Here is a 14,490-nt window from a genome sequence, read left to right as displayed (position 1 = left end):
ATTATTATTATTATTGTTATATCATTTTATAGGAAAAGAAGTTTATAAAGGATTTGCTTATTGAATCACATTGTATCATACAATGACAATACAATGATAATAAAGGAATTCAGTTCAATTGAATAGAAGAGAGCATGTATTTACAGAGGAAGTTGATTTAGATTTCCAAGAGCTATCCTCTTGGCGCTGTGTGCTGTTAAAATACTAGGATATATACTTGATGTCATTTTTGTGATGAAATGCATTAAAGTATGTATATTACATTTTACAGATAAATTGTTAGCTTCATTTAAATAATGTATAGTGTAAATGATTAAACTTGGGGTACAGTGGCAAGCAGTAGCAATGAGCTGGTGCCCCATCCAGGAATTGTTCCTGCCTCGCGCTGTATATTTGCTGAGACTGGCACGACCCTGGATGGATAGGATAATTAAACATGTCTTACAAAGATTTTTCAGTGTTTCTTAAACATTTTGAAGAATCTGCATTTTTAGCTTATTGCTGGTTTTACATTTATTACAGAGACAGTTATGTGGAGAAAGAAAATGGAAGGACAGGAATTGGGGATTTGGACGTTTGATATACACAGTACTACTGCATAATTTATTTCAAGAACAACACAGATGCATACATAGAATGAAATACAGTATGTATATATATATATATATATATATATATATATACACAGGTGCAAGGGTGATTATCCCTGTAGCACTTGATAATACTGTGTGTTCTGAACAGAAGGCAGCAAAATTAATTTTCAAGGCTGCTTACTTCAACCTCGACTGCCCTGGATGCCAAGCAAAAGCAATCCCAGGAAGAGCACATGGCGCACACGTGTGTATACACCCCACATTTACTTACACTGGTGCAATTTGCAGTTACCAATCTCTCTTACCCATAAGTATTTAGAACAGTGTTTCCCAACATGTTTTCTTTGATGGCACACTTTTTGTAATCAAAAACACCCCAAGGTAAACCACTATTCTGCTAACCACAAACACATTATATCTCATGCACATGCTCAACTGAACTGAAGGGGCTACCAGAGAAGCAGGTAAAAAAGCAGTTCTGCAGGATACTGGTTGAAAAAAAAAATGGTTCAGAGTATGAAGAATACAAAATTGCCTAGAAGAAGGTCAATGAACACTACACAGTCTACCTGGGCCCCTTTTTCAATCCCATCTCCTTGACTGTGAGACAGCAGCTTTAACTAAGTACCAAAAGTAAGTAGGCATAAAACAGTATAATAACAAAGATAAGTATGAATCCAAAATAATAATTCCAATTTGCATGCCCTTCCAACAGAGCTGGTGAAACATCATAATGTACAATTAGTACTCCTTAGAGGTAATGAAGGCACCACCATACTGACAGCATATAAAATCATTTGCAATATATATAAAAATATATATATATATATATATTATACACAGTATATTCATAGAATAAAGACTATCCAAACCCCACTTTAATTACTTCACAAAATAAAAGGGAGAGTTCAAAACACCCCTTGAAATAACAAGAATGGTACAAATACAGGTAAAATGTAACAAATATTAAGTATTACACAATAGAGACTACCAGAACATCCTATTGTACATACAGCAATTCAGGTTAGAAATCCTTAAAAAAAAGGTGATGAGATTAATTCCCACAGCCCCTTATAAATCACTGCAAATGGAAAGAACTTCCTCTGTTACATGACCAGGACCATATAGTTTAATAAACAAGATTGCTGGGTTTGCTTAGCAGAAAGTTATTTCATCGGACTGATATGTCTCTAAGGATATATTGCTAATAGATCAGTGTGCTCATTTATCTTACTGTAAGCATTCCGCTGATTATCACAGACTGTGATGTATGTGCGCGTTTGCGTGTGTGTCTCTGTTTGATCAGTTCATACTAATTGAGGTCTTCTCTTAAATTTCTTTTACACTGAACCTCATATTAGTGGCCTACTGGTAGAGTGTGAATCAGGGAAAAATAGCAATGCCAATAAGTGAAAGCATTCCATTGACAGCAATTTTCCAGAATTCCACTACAGAAACTGTATTTCCATTTTGAAATATCACAAAGTAGTGTTACACTGCATGCACAGATTCTCTACACATAGGTACAAAAGTCATTTGCACTCCATTTCAATTAGTCAGTCACATAGAGATACAGCACCTGTTTTTTATTTTCTATCTTTGTTGCATATCTTATGCAGCATATGCAGTTCAAGAGAGTCTGGTGCACTTGCTTATAGCCCCCATGGATTTAAACTTAGTTGTGGAAAACACAGAGATACATCATATTATTTTGATAAACGGGGCACAGTCCATAGGCTTCCTAGAATGGGCATCATATATGTTAACTGAGTGTCAACTGGTGTGTGAACTTGGCATAGGTGAGTGGAGAGCTCCCATACGATTTAATGTGTAGGTTCTTACCAGGTCCTGCGTATTCACTCCATGCAGCAATACACTCTGAAAGTCACTGGAACTCAGTTTATACTAATGAGGTTTGATTTCCTTTGGCTAACTATTTCTGACCACTTGTTCCCATAAAATTAGGATTACTTTGAAGGAAATGTCTTCACAATGATTCTGCTCAGTTTGTACTGTCATTTGTCTTATTTTGTTTTAAATGTTGTAATGGGCATGTTGTACAGAATGGTCTGTGTTAAAAGTGTGGAAAATATATCATATTGTACCAAGGCAATGTAGAATGGTATTGGTTGCTTTGCTACAAGCCAGAATTCATAATGGCCAAGGGAAAAAAAATAAATAAAATGAAATGTATAAGAAACAGAGAGGTCACCAGGTAAAAAGAACAACAATACAGAATATGTAATAGAAAGACTAACAAATGTACTGTAGCCATCAAACATGTTTTAGTATAATGGAATTTATTTTTAACTGCTCCTGTTAGTGAATTTTACAGCTCTATTATAGTGCATTGTATAAGATCTTTATTATTTAAAATGGAACATTTAATAAGAGCATAATTGAATGATATTTGGGCTCTTTTTTGTCATTGATTCATCCTCAGTGCTGTGAAAGGTGTGAATATGTAATGATTAAAGCCAGGGAGTCTGTGAGGTGAGTCTGTGCTATTGTGACTTGCAGCACACAATGTTGAAAAAGAGTGAACAGGCCTCTAAATACACAAAAGGCTGACCAGGACATCACTAGCCAGCTATAGAAATAGGCCTCACCCCAAGCAGCTATCCCCAAAAGGGAGGTTTCAAGGCCTGCTTAAACCCAAAATGGGAAAAGCACTCAAAAGTCTCAAAAATAGCAAAAAATTACTCTTCAAGCTAAACCATAAACCCTCTGGCTTGAGAAGACAAGGAATACGGTCAGTTTTTGGTAAAGGAAGAATTTGTTTGTAATAAGCAAAAGTTGAACAAAATGGCAAAAACAAGGCAAAATAGGTATGCCAAAAATGGCAACCCATGGCAAAAAAAGTTCAGTCTGTAATCCAGTAAACCGAACACCAAGCAAACATCCACAATAAAGCAGTAAATCAAATATGATACTCACAGAAAAGATCATTTCAACAACTCTCAATGAAGCTCTGCCAGGACCATCTCCACAACCTCAATATGAAGGCAGATAGCAGTTGCACAATAGTGACATCATGGTGTCCCCACCTCTTAGGATTTTATCCACAAAGTCAAGGAACATATTCAGACATTTTAAATACACAATACATAAATACAAAATCATAATTAAACTTGAACCTGAATTTGATTGCCAGGCAACATCATTGCTTTCAACTTCTCTTTCTCTTCATGCACATAACAAAGTAATACAATAAAACAACAAAATATACAATACCTGACACCATCGCAACTTGTATACAGTAGTAATGATAATATTTTGCACAAAATGCAAATATGTAAAACAGTGTAGTAAAGGAGAATTGCACCCATGCTCATTTAATATAGAAAGCAAACCCTTATAAAATTAACACAATTATGATAATTTAGATTGGATGAAGTAGTTTAGAAATCAACGAAAGACAGAGATGAATCAGAGACTGTGTTTAATCATAGTCACAGAAGTAGGATAGAAACTGTTTATATGTCTAGTAGTTTTTGCCTCTAGTGATAGGTAATATTTCTTTGATGATAACGACTGAAAGAAATGGTTGCTCGGGTGAGTGGTTTTATAATATTTCTGTCTGTTCTCCTGACCTGTGATGTACAGTATACAGGAGTTAATGGAGTCCAGTTTCAGCCCTACAAATGCTTCTGCTGACTAAATAACATGATGCGGTTTATGTTTTGAGTGAGCAGATGCATTGCCATACAAGACTGCTATGGAGAAAATGGGGATGCTTGCAATAACCGCTTGATAAAATTAAACCAGCACTGATTGGGAAACGTTTAAAGTTGACAAAGATAAAACATCCACTACTGAGCATTTTTGATGAGACCAGTTATGCTTACATCCCACAGTTCAGACTGTGATTGATAGTTATACCAAGATAATTATATGATTACCCCTGTTCAATGTTTCATCATGTATAACCTGGCTTGTAGAATGTGAGGAGTATCTCTTAAAATCTACAATCATTTCTACTGTTTTAAGGGATTCAAGTTAAGATTGTTGAAGGTGCACCAACTGGCCAGTCAATCCACGTCATCCTCATCTCTGATCAGGCCAATCAGAGTGGTGTTATCAGCAAACTTCAGCAGTTTAACAGATGGGTCATTGAATGTGCAGTCATTGGTGTAGACAGAAACAGCAACAGAAAAAGCTCTGAAGGAATAACAAAAACTACATGACAAATTCAGAATAAACAGGAAAAAAGAAACATATGCTTAAGCCAGGCACTAAACCCTGTCTGAAACATGACATGCGTGTGTGCTTACAGGATTGTAGAAGTACTTTGTTGGAGTAAAGACCATACAGTTGATGCTTTCCCTGGTAAGTGGGTAACAGGGCCTAGGAGGGACTGCAAGAGGAGGCCACTGCTGTGAGGTGTTTATACCTGATCCAGAATATTTGTCTCAACGATAAGACACATTACAAAGAAAATCCAGTTCATGCAGGCTTTAAAAGACAGTATTCTTTCATTTTAATCAGCTTAAATAACTTTTATCAGCAGGGGGCATCTAGAAGTTCATATGACAAGAAATACATATGAACGTGATGTGCAAATGAGCATGTCATGAACACACATTACTGTACAGAAAATTATAAGAATTCTGCAGAACTTGTTTTAACATAAAAAAAAATCTGTTCCAGAATTAAAATAATGATTTGTCAGATTGCAACATAATTAACTAGTTAATAGCAGTCATATTTGATTTCCCCTGAATAGAATAGACAGACTTGGTATCTAGTACTTTGGGTAAATTGACTGTGGTTACTTTAACATGGAGCTTAAAAATCAAGTAGTAATTAGTTTAGTAACTCATTTGGGGCAAAACTGCTTCACATACAACTTCATAAAAAGCCTCAATTGAAACGGAATAACACGATTACTGTCAATATAAATGAAATTTACAATGGAATGAAGGAGCAAATTTAAACCTTTGACAATTTGTTCAATAGGGAGAATATTAGTAAGCAATCATGTGTAATGACTGGAATCTAATTACTGTCTGAGTACATCATCCTTCTCCGAACATTTCTGAGGACTGGAAAAGTGTATTAAAGAGAGACAATACAAACAACAGTCAACATTATTTGCCTTGATGGCTGTACCTCCATGCATCCATTGTCATTATCACATTGGATCTGAATATTATTTTCATGTATTTTATTTATGGCTCGGATTTTACTGTGATGGCACTTTGATTCTCATGAATGACACCATTCTGTTATATGATGGATCTTGGAACAGCCATAACTTGATCTGTATTACATGGTCCATCATTGCTGCAGATATAAAACATGGTGGTGTAGGGCTGTCTGTATCATAGATCTGAGATACTGAAGAAACGTACTTTCTAATTGTTCCTTTCGGAGGTTTTACTGTCACACTTTTGTTTTTCTACTTTTGTTATCATTTTGGTATGGTTACTATACTGTTCTGATAAAAAACCTCTTCCTGTTTTTGACCTCTTTTTGTCTTTGAGTTTTATCTCTTATTTATTTTATTTACTTCTATTATGACCCTAAGCTATAGAATTCCTTACCTGATAATGAGATCTTAAGTGAATCTGTTTATTTTTAAAGAAGAATATTAAAACTTAAAGCTCAGTAAATGTGAACAAGAAGTGTTACTGTCTGTTACTAGGGCAGAGTTTAAGTGGTGAATTTACTTGATTTGCTGTTCTAGTGTAATTAACATTTTTTTCTTAAGTTGTAAAAAAAGGTTTATAAAGATATTAACTCTTAGCACCAAAATAGTGAGTGGAGTTGTTTGGGGGCCTGGCATAAAATAAAGGGTATTTTTTTCCTCAATTTTTTAAAATGTCACATTGAAGTAAATATGTTAATAATCAATGAATATGACACATGGTGACACAATGATAGCACCGCTGCCATGGTCGGAGATCACAACCTGGGTGCTCCTTGTGTAGAATTTACATTTGGGACCAAGTGGGTTTCCTCTGAGGGCTCTGGTTGCCCTCCCGCAGTCCAAGAACATTCAGGTTAGATGAACAGGCAATACTAAATCCTCCCCTGATGTGTGCGCTCACCCTGTGATGGGCTGGTGCTTTAGTTCTGAGTTTATTCCTGCCTGTGTCTATTGCTTGGTCAAATAGGCTACAGCTGCCCCCTGCCTGTCCTGGATAGGCGGGTGTACAGGATAGATGGAACAATGAATATTATAATCCATCCTGCTAAGCAAGTCTCTCTTACAAGTCACCTAACCTAAAAAAAGATAAATACTCTGTTCATTTTATATTCCACATTTGTTATTTGTTTCAAGTTTAGCTTGACAGAGATCCATTCAACTTGGCCTCAAATAGCAGAACAGCTTCTGCCTGCATGTGCCTCCTATACAGAGAGTGGTGTGGGAGTATAAGCAAATCTTCATCACAGGTCGCTCTCACCCCATGACAAAATATTTAAAAAAACAAAAATGAGGTATCTTTCTATTTGATGTAGTACTAGGGTGTTGTACCGTGTTAGCCATTATGAATGTAGAGAAAAGCCAAGCAAAATGACACCTTTTATTGGCTAACTAGAAAGATTACAATATGCAAGCTTTCGAGGCAACTCAGGCCCCTTCTTCAGGCAAGATGTAACATTTACATCTTGCCTGAAGAAGGGGCCTGAGTTGCCTCGAAAGCTTGCATATTGTAATCTTTCTAGTTAGCCAATAAAAGGTGTCATTTTGCTTGGCTTTTCTCTATTTGATGTAGCAAATAAATAATAGAAAACACATCACCTTTCAAATCAGTTAACTAAACTGCTACTAAATGTTGCGCTGTGTATACATTTTTCAACATGCTAAAATAAGTGCGTTATTTTTTTGGCCACAATCAAAATACGTAAATAATAAACTTTAATAAGCAATGTTTCATGTCATTTTAATTTTTTGTTAATGGTGTTTGTGTGCTTTTTTGTGATTATGATGTTTTAAATCTGTTAGTGTAAGTGAGACTTACTTCATATTGTAAATTTATATTGCAATTAAGATATTTGAAATGGGATGTGATGTAAGTATATTACAGTACAGCTGAGACTCTAAAAACAGCACTTATTTTTTAGGTTTGTCTAGTTCCCCCATAGCCTAAATGTCAATATCTGCCTTTGCTTCCCACACTACTATTTGATAAAATAATTGTAGATCGAGTTGGGCCACCTTGCAACAATGTTAGTTGGACATATTTGTGCACAGTATATTAGTTTTATATTAATTGAAAGAAAGTGCTTTCTGTTTACAAAAGCAAATTAATTCTGTGATGGTGCTTTCATTGCAACATGTGTGCAATGATATGCGCCGATTACATTAGTAAAAATCAGCAACCTCTGCAATTGCCTTTGAATTCAGCTTGCTTACCCTAACTGTAATAATAATAATAATACATTTTATTTAATAGGTGCCTTTCTTAACACTCAAAGTCACCTTACAATGAAATTAAACAACAAAGAGGACGATAAAATCAAATAGCAATAAGGTACAGAGATAGCAGCAAACATCAAAGGTAGCAGGCAGTAACAGTGTTAAATTCATAACTAGTGCGCCAGTTTGAAGAGAGAGGTTTTGAGGGCTGTCTTAAAATGTGTTATTGAGTCTACTTGACGGATATATGAGGGAAGAGAATTCCAGAGTGGAGGAGCACTGTGAGAGAATGCTTGAGCTCTCATAGAACAGAATTTGATATGTGGTACAGAAAGTAGAGCTGCAGATGAGGATCTGAGTGAGCAAGAGGGAGTGTAAGTCTGTAGGAGATCAGTGAGGTAGGGAGGAGCAAGGTTGTGGAGAGCTTTAAATGTTTAGAGCAGTATTTTGTATTGTATTCTGTAGTAAACAGTGAGCCAGCGAAGTTATAATAAATAATAATAATAATATATTTTATTTATATAGCGCCTTTCCCATGCTCAAGGCACTTACAGAATATAAGAAAGAACGGCAGGGTATACAGTATATAGCATTGTACAAACCAGATAAATAAATAAAGAAGATTATGACAGTGAATTCAGAGAAAAAAAAGCCTAACAGACAACATAATTGATAGTCTCGCACACACACATACAGGTTACATGAGCATCTTGACAGAGAAGTAAACCGAGAGAAGGGTAATAAAGTCAAGTAGAGCTAAAAGCCTTCCTGAACAGATGAGATTTGAGTTGTTTTTTAAAAGAATTCATGGAGTCGGCTGATCTAATTAGTTTCGGTAGGTCATTCCAGAGTCTGGGCGTTACACAGCTGAAGGCCCCGTCACCGATGGAATGTAGATTAGTGTGTGGCACAACAAGATTGCCAGAATCAGAGGACCTTAGTGGGCGGACAGGCACATAGTGATGGAGAAGGTCACTGATGTAGTTTGGCATGAGCTTATTTAAGGCTTTGTAGGTTATTAGTAGGATTTTATATTTGATTCTGTAAGACACAGGGAGCCAGTGAAGACGGAGCAGGATGAGTGTGATGTGCTCGCTGCTGCTGGTTCAAGTAAGGACTCTTGCAGCTGAGTTTTGAATAAGCTGGAGCTGTGGTATAAGATTAGAAGGGGCACCTGCCAGTAGGGAATTACAATAATTGATGCAGGATGTGATAAAAGCATGGGCAAGTTTCTCAGCATTAGAGAAGGAGAGGAAGGAGCGAACGCAGGATATGTTACGGAGGTGAAAGTAAGAAAGTTTCTTAATGTCATTTATGTGGGAATAAGAGAGGGAGGAATCAAAAATGACACCAAGATTCTTTACAGTAGAGGCAGGTCTGATGAGATCACCGCCAAGATGGACTGGAAAAGAGCTCATTTTATTAAGTTGCATTTTAGTCCCAATTTTCAGGAGTTCAGTTTTGTTGCAATTTAATTTTAAAGAGTTCTGCTCCATCCAGGTTTTAATTTCACTAAGGCAGGTTGTGAGCTGAGAAAGCTCTGATGAAGTTCCACTTTTAACATTGAAGTAGAGTTGAGTATCATCTGCATAAAAATGATAACCCAGTCCATAGCTACGGATATGGCCAAGGGGAAGCATGTAAATACAGAAGAGAAGAGGGCCAAGGACAGAACCCTGAGGAACTTCTTGTGTAACTGGCGCTGAGCTAGATCTGCTGTTGCCAAGACTAACAAATTCTTGCCTATCAGTCAGATAGGACTTGAACCACTGGAGGGCAGTGCCAGAGATACCCAGCATGTTCTCCATTCTGGACAGTAGAATGTCATGTCTGACAGTGTCAAATGCTGCACTGAGGTCTAACAGAATTAATATGCTGGTTTGTCCAGAGTCTGCTGCCATAAGCAAATCATTGGTTACCCGTAGCAGAGCAGTTTCACAGCTGTGTCTCGCCCTGAAACCAGACTGAAAGGGTTCCACCAAGTTATTAGAGGTTAAGTAATTGGTGAGTTGGGAAGCTACAACACACTCGAGAACTTTTGACAGGAAAGGTAAGTGGGAAATAGGCCTGAAATTGTTAAGATTGTCAGCATCAAGTTGGGAGAGAATAGGTGTGATATGTTCAGTGGATTTAGAACAGGTCATTATCCTAGCTGCAGAATTTTGTATAAGTTGTAAGCAATGGATACGTTTTAGTGGGATGCCAGACAGAATAGCATTACAGTAATCTATATGTGAAGTAAAATGGAAGAAGACAGTCCGAGAAACATTACTTACAGTATCTTCTTTCGTCTTCTTCTTTCAGCTGCTCCCGTTAGGGGTTACCACAGCGGATCATCTTTTTTCATATCAAAGAAAAAGAGAGGGTACTAAAATGAAAGCATGGTTAACCTTTAGCAAGTGTAGATTTAGAACCAATGGAGCACCTCAGTTTTATTGCTATTTAACTGGAGAAAATTGTGAGTCATCCATGGAGAGATGCCATAAGAGTATTTGGAGAGAAAACAAAAGTGTATTTAGTGGATAGATGGATAGATGGTGTCGAAAGATATTACCTATTGGGGAGATGTAGATGAGAAAAAGAAGCAGCCCCAAAACAGAACCCTGTGAAACTCCCTTAGTATCTACAGTAATCCCTCGCCATATCGCGCTTCGCCTTTCGCGGCTTCACTCCATCGCAGATTTTATATGTAAGCATATTTAAATATATATCGCGGATTTTTCGCTGCTTCGCGGGTTTCTGCGGACAATGGGTCTTTTAATTTCTGGTACATGCTTCCTCAGTTGGTTTGCCCAGTTGATTTCATACAAGGGACGCTATTGGCAGATGGCTGAGAAGCTACCCGGCTTACTTTTCTCTTTCTTTTGCGCTGACTTTCTCTGATCCTGACGTAGGGGAATTGAGCAGGGGGCTGTTTGCACACCTAGACGATACGTACGCTCGTCTAAAAATGCTGAAAGATTATCTTCACTTTGTGATCTTTTGTGCAGCTGCTTCCTGAAACGACATGCTGCACGGTGCTTCGCATACTTAAAAGCTCGAAGGGCACGTATTGATTTTTGATTGAAAAACAAACTCTGTCTCACTTTGTCTGCTCCTGACGGAGGGGGTGTGAGCTGCCGCCTTCAACAGCTTTGTGCCGCGGTGCTTCACATACTTAAAAGAAAAACAGCCCTATTGATCTGTTTGCTTTTCTCTATCTCTGTGACATGATCTGCTCCTGACAAGCACTCCTTTGAAGAGGAAGATATGTTTGCATTCTTTTAATTGTGAGACGGAACTGTCATCTCTGTCTTGTCATGGAGCACAGTTTAAACTTTTGAAAAAGAGACAAATGTTTGTTTGCAGTGTTTGAATAACGTTCCTGTCTCTCTACAACCTCCTGTGTTTCTGCGCAAATCTGTGACCCAAGCATGACAATATAAAAATAACCATATAAACATATGGTTTCTACTTCGCAGATTTTCTTATTTCGCGGGTGGCTCTGGAACGCAACCCCCGCGATGGAGGAGGGATTACTGTATTGCATTCTCAGATTTAAAGCTCCTTTACCTGAATAAACTGTCTCCTATAAGTGAGGTAGGAAGAAAACCATTGGAAGACAAAGGCACAGACTCCAAAAATAGCTAGTTGTTTCAAAAGTATCTGATGAGATAGGGTGTCAAATGCGGAGCTGAGGTCAAGAAGTACAAGAATTGGTAAAAGTCCCATGTCAGCTGCCCGGAGAAGATCGTTTGTGACTTTGACCATGGCAGTTTCTGCGCTGTGTTTAGGATGAAAACCAGATTGAAACTGTTCAAAAAGGATATTTTTTGAAAGGTGGGACTGAATTAGGAGGCAACTATCTTTTTGAGAAATTCAGATATGAGTGGACCATTTGAAATAGGCCGATAATTGTTAAGGATTTTAGGGTCTAAGCCAGGTTTTTTCTGAGTTGGAGTAATTGAGGCCATTTTTAGTGAGAGGGGGACCGTGTCTGTAGTAAGGGAAGAGTTAACTATAGTAGTTAACATGGGAGAAATATGTGACAGACAGGACTTAACAAAGCTTGTAGGTATTGAATCCAATTGGCATGTGGAAGATTTAGATTTTGTTATAAGCTCCAAGATATCATTTTCAGCTGGTAAACTGAACTCTGAGAATAAGGTGGTTGGTAAGGGAATATGGGTGATTGTGGAAAGTACATTTTCTGCAGAAATAGAGGAAGCAAAGTTTTTTTTCAGTTTTTTTGTTGAAGAAATCCAAAAAAGTACAGCAGTGTTTAATAGTGTGGTTATGGTGAGCGGCATTTTCTGGTTTTGTAATTAGCCTGTTTATTGTGGAAAAAAAAGCTCTAGTATTTTTCCCTCCTGTATTGATAATGTTAGAGTAGTATACGGTTTTAATAACAGAGAGTGCATTTTTGTATTTTAACATATTATCTGAATACATTTCTTTATTTACAACAAGACCCGTCTTCTTAGCTAGACACTCCAACTGTTGGTCCATGGCCTTGAACTGATGGAGTTTAGGTGTAAACCAGGGAGCAGTGTGAATAATGAAGCAGTCTGTGTTTTTAAGGGAGCTTGTGTATTGAAGGCAAAAGACAGAGCAGCACTGTAAAGGTCTACTAATTCTGATAGTGTGGTAGCAGAAGGAGAAACAGGGTGTAATTGCAATAAATTAATAAGGCTCTCTGGGTTTACATGCTGGACATTATGAAATGAAACCTTTATTTTACTGTGAGGTAAGCTAACAACAAATGTAATCATTTTGTGATCCCAGAAGCGTAATTCAGTAGGCATAAGACTGTGAGGTATGATGCCAGAGCAGCAAACTAAGTCTAAAATATCACCTTTGTTATGAGTTGAAAAGGTCACATGTTGAATTAAATTAAAACAGTCAAGGAATTCATTAAAATCATTTGTGAGTGCATCAGTTGAGGTGTCAAAATATATGTTAAAATTACCCATAAGGATGACATTAGGAGACATTGCGCACAAAGTAGTTAAAACGGTAAAAAATTCTGGAATAAAACATTTGATTGTTTTGGAGGTCTATATAAGACAGCAATTATAGTAGGTGAAGGTCTTCAGAGTTTCCCAGCTAACAGTTCAAAGGAAGGATATGCTGGAAGAGGTACTGGTGATAATTTTAGGAAGTTTTTGTAAGGAAATTAGATGTTTCTGGGTAGCATCTTAATTATACCATCCTATACAGATTACAAGACACAGCTCAGGGATGACTTTGAGATTCCTGACCAGTCAACCAGTTCATGCTGAAAAGCACCTGTCACCAAACACCCTACCATTTTTAAAACCTGTAACAGAACACAGTTTTTCGTGATTTTCCGTGAGATGGTCTCTGTAATATAGTTTCCAGTTCAGCACACAACCACAAAAGGACAGCTCTGACAAGTCTAAATTAGCTTAGCAGCCAGTCAATATAAGATCCAAAAAATCATTACAGTTCTTAAAAATTTGGAGGCATTGGAGTTATCCTCCAAAAGAGCTAATGCTGCCATTGCCAGGTATGTCCTTAAAATCACACCACACTCTTTTCATAGACAAAATAGACAACATTGAAGATAAATCCATTAAGAGAAGATCTCAGTGAACATTAGTACAGGAACATCAGTATTTGACTGATGCATCATTGCGACAAAACAAGATTTTCTGTTTAATTCATTGGTCTGCCATGTGGTGTCTCTAAAATGACAACACCAAAAATAGCCTCGACTCGCTGGAGGTAGTAGCAAAGGAGATAATGAAGACAAAACTGATTATGACCAATGCTACCTACTCTCTCTCTGATACACTAGCCTTGTATACTTTCAGCCAATGAATTATTCAGAAATTTGTCAAGAAATACTACTGGTGCTCCTTTATACCAGTGGCAATATACCTCTGTAATTCTATAATTCCTCACTGGTACTGCTCTCTTAGCTAGTCAGAAGATGCCATTTTTTTGTAACTCTTTGTATTTGAAAGAGGCTGTAATTATTTATTTGATATAATATTTCTTGAGTGCTGGTAAAAAGCTGTATTTTGGTCTTGGGCAAATCTATATATTGATCTGTTTGTGTATCTTTCAAGCGTAATCGCAAGATCTTTTACAAAGCAGAGAGATTTACAACACAAAAACAACTCAAAAGTTTCTAGAGCACATAATAAAATGCTAAAGTGGTGTTCCATTTGTTCTATGAAGTACAATGAAAGGATGATCAGTAGTGCTGGAAACCATCATTTTAATAATTGTTTTGTTATTTACAGTTATTTCAAATCTTTCCCTAGTAAAAAAAAGGCATTTTAAAAATAGCAAACAGATTATTGTTCATTTATACAAGAGTAATGTAACATTACTAGCGATTAGTGAATTTGCTTTGACTTGAAAGGTTCACGAATTTTGCCAAACTGCATTGTGAAATGTAAAAGGAAAAAACATAATTAGATGTGAATCTGAGTAGATTAAAATACTGGTTTTCTTAGTGTACCTGAGGGCTAGGGAAGTGTCTGCCACTTATACTGGACTAATTATAGTAGCCAAAAATGT

Source organism: Erpetoichthys calabaricus, chromosome 5 (assembly GCF_900747795.2).
Source record: "Erpetoichthys calabaricus chromosome 5, fErpCal1.3, whole genome shotgun sequence".
NCBI classification, from domain to species: Eukaryota; Metazoa; Chordata; class Cladistia; order Polypteriformes; family Polypteridae; genus Erpetoichthys; species Erpetoichthys calabaricus.
This window is presented reverse-complemented; position numbering follows the sequence as displayed.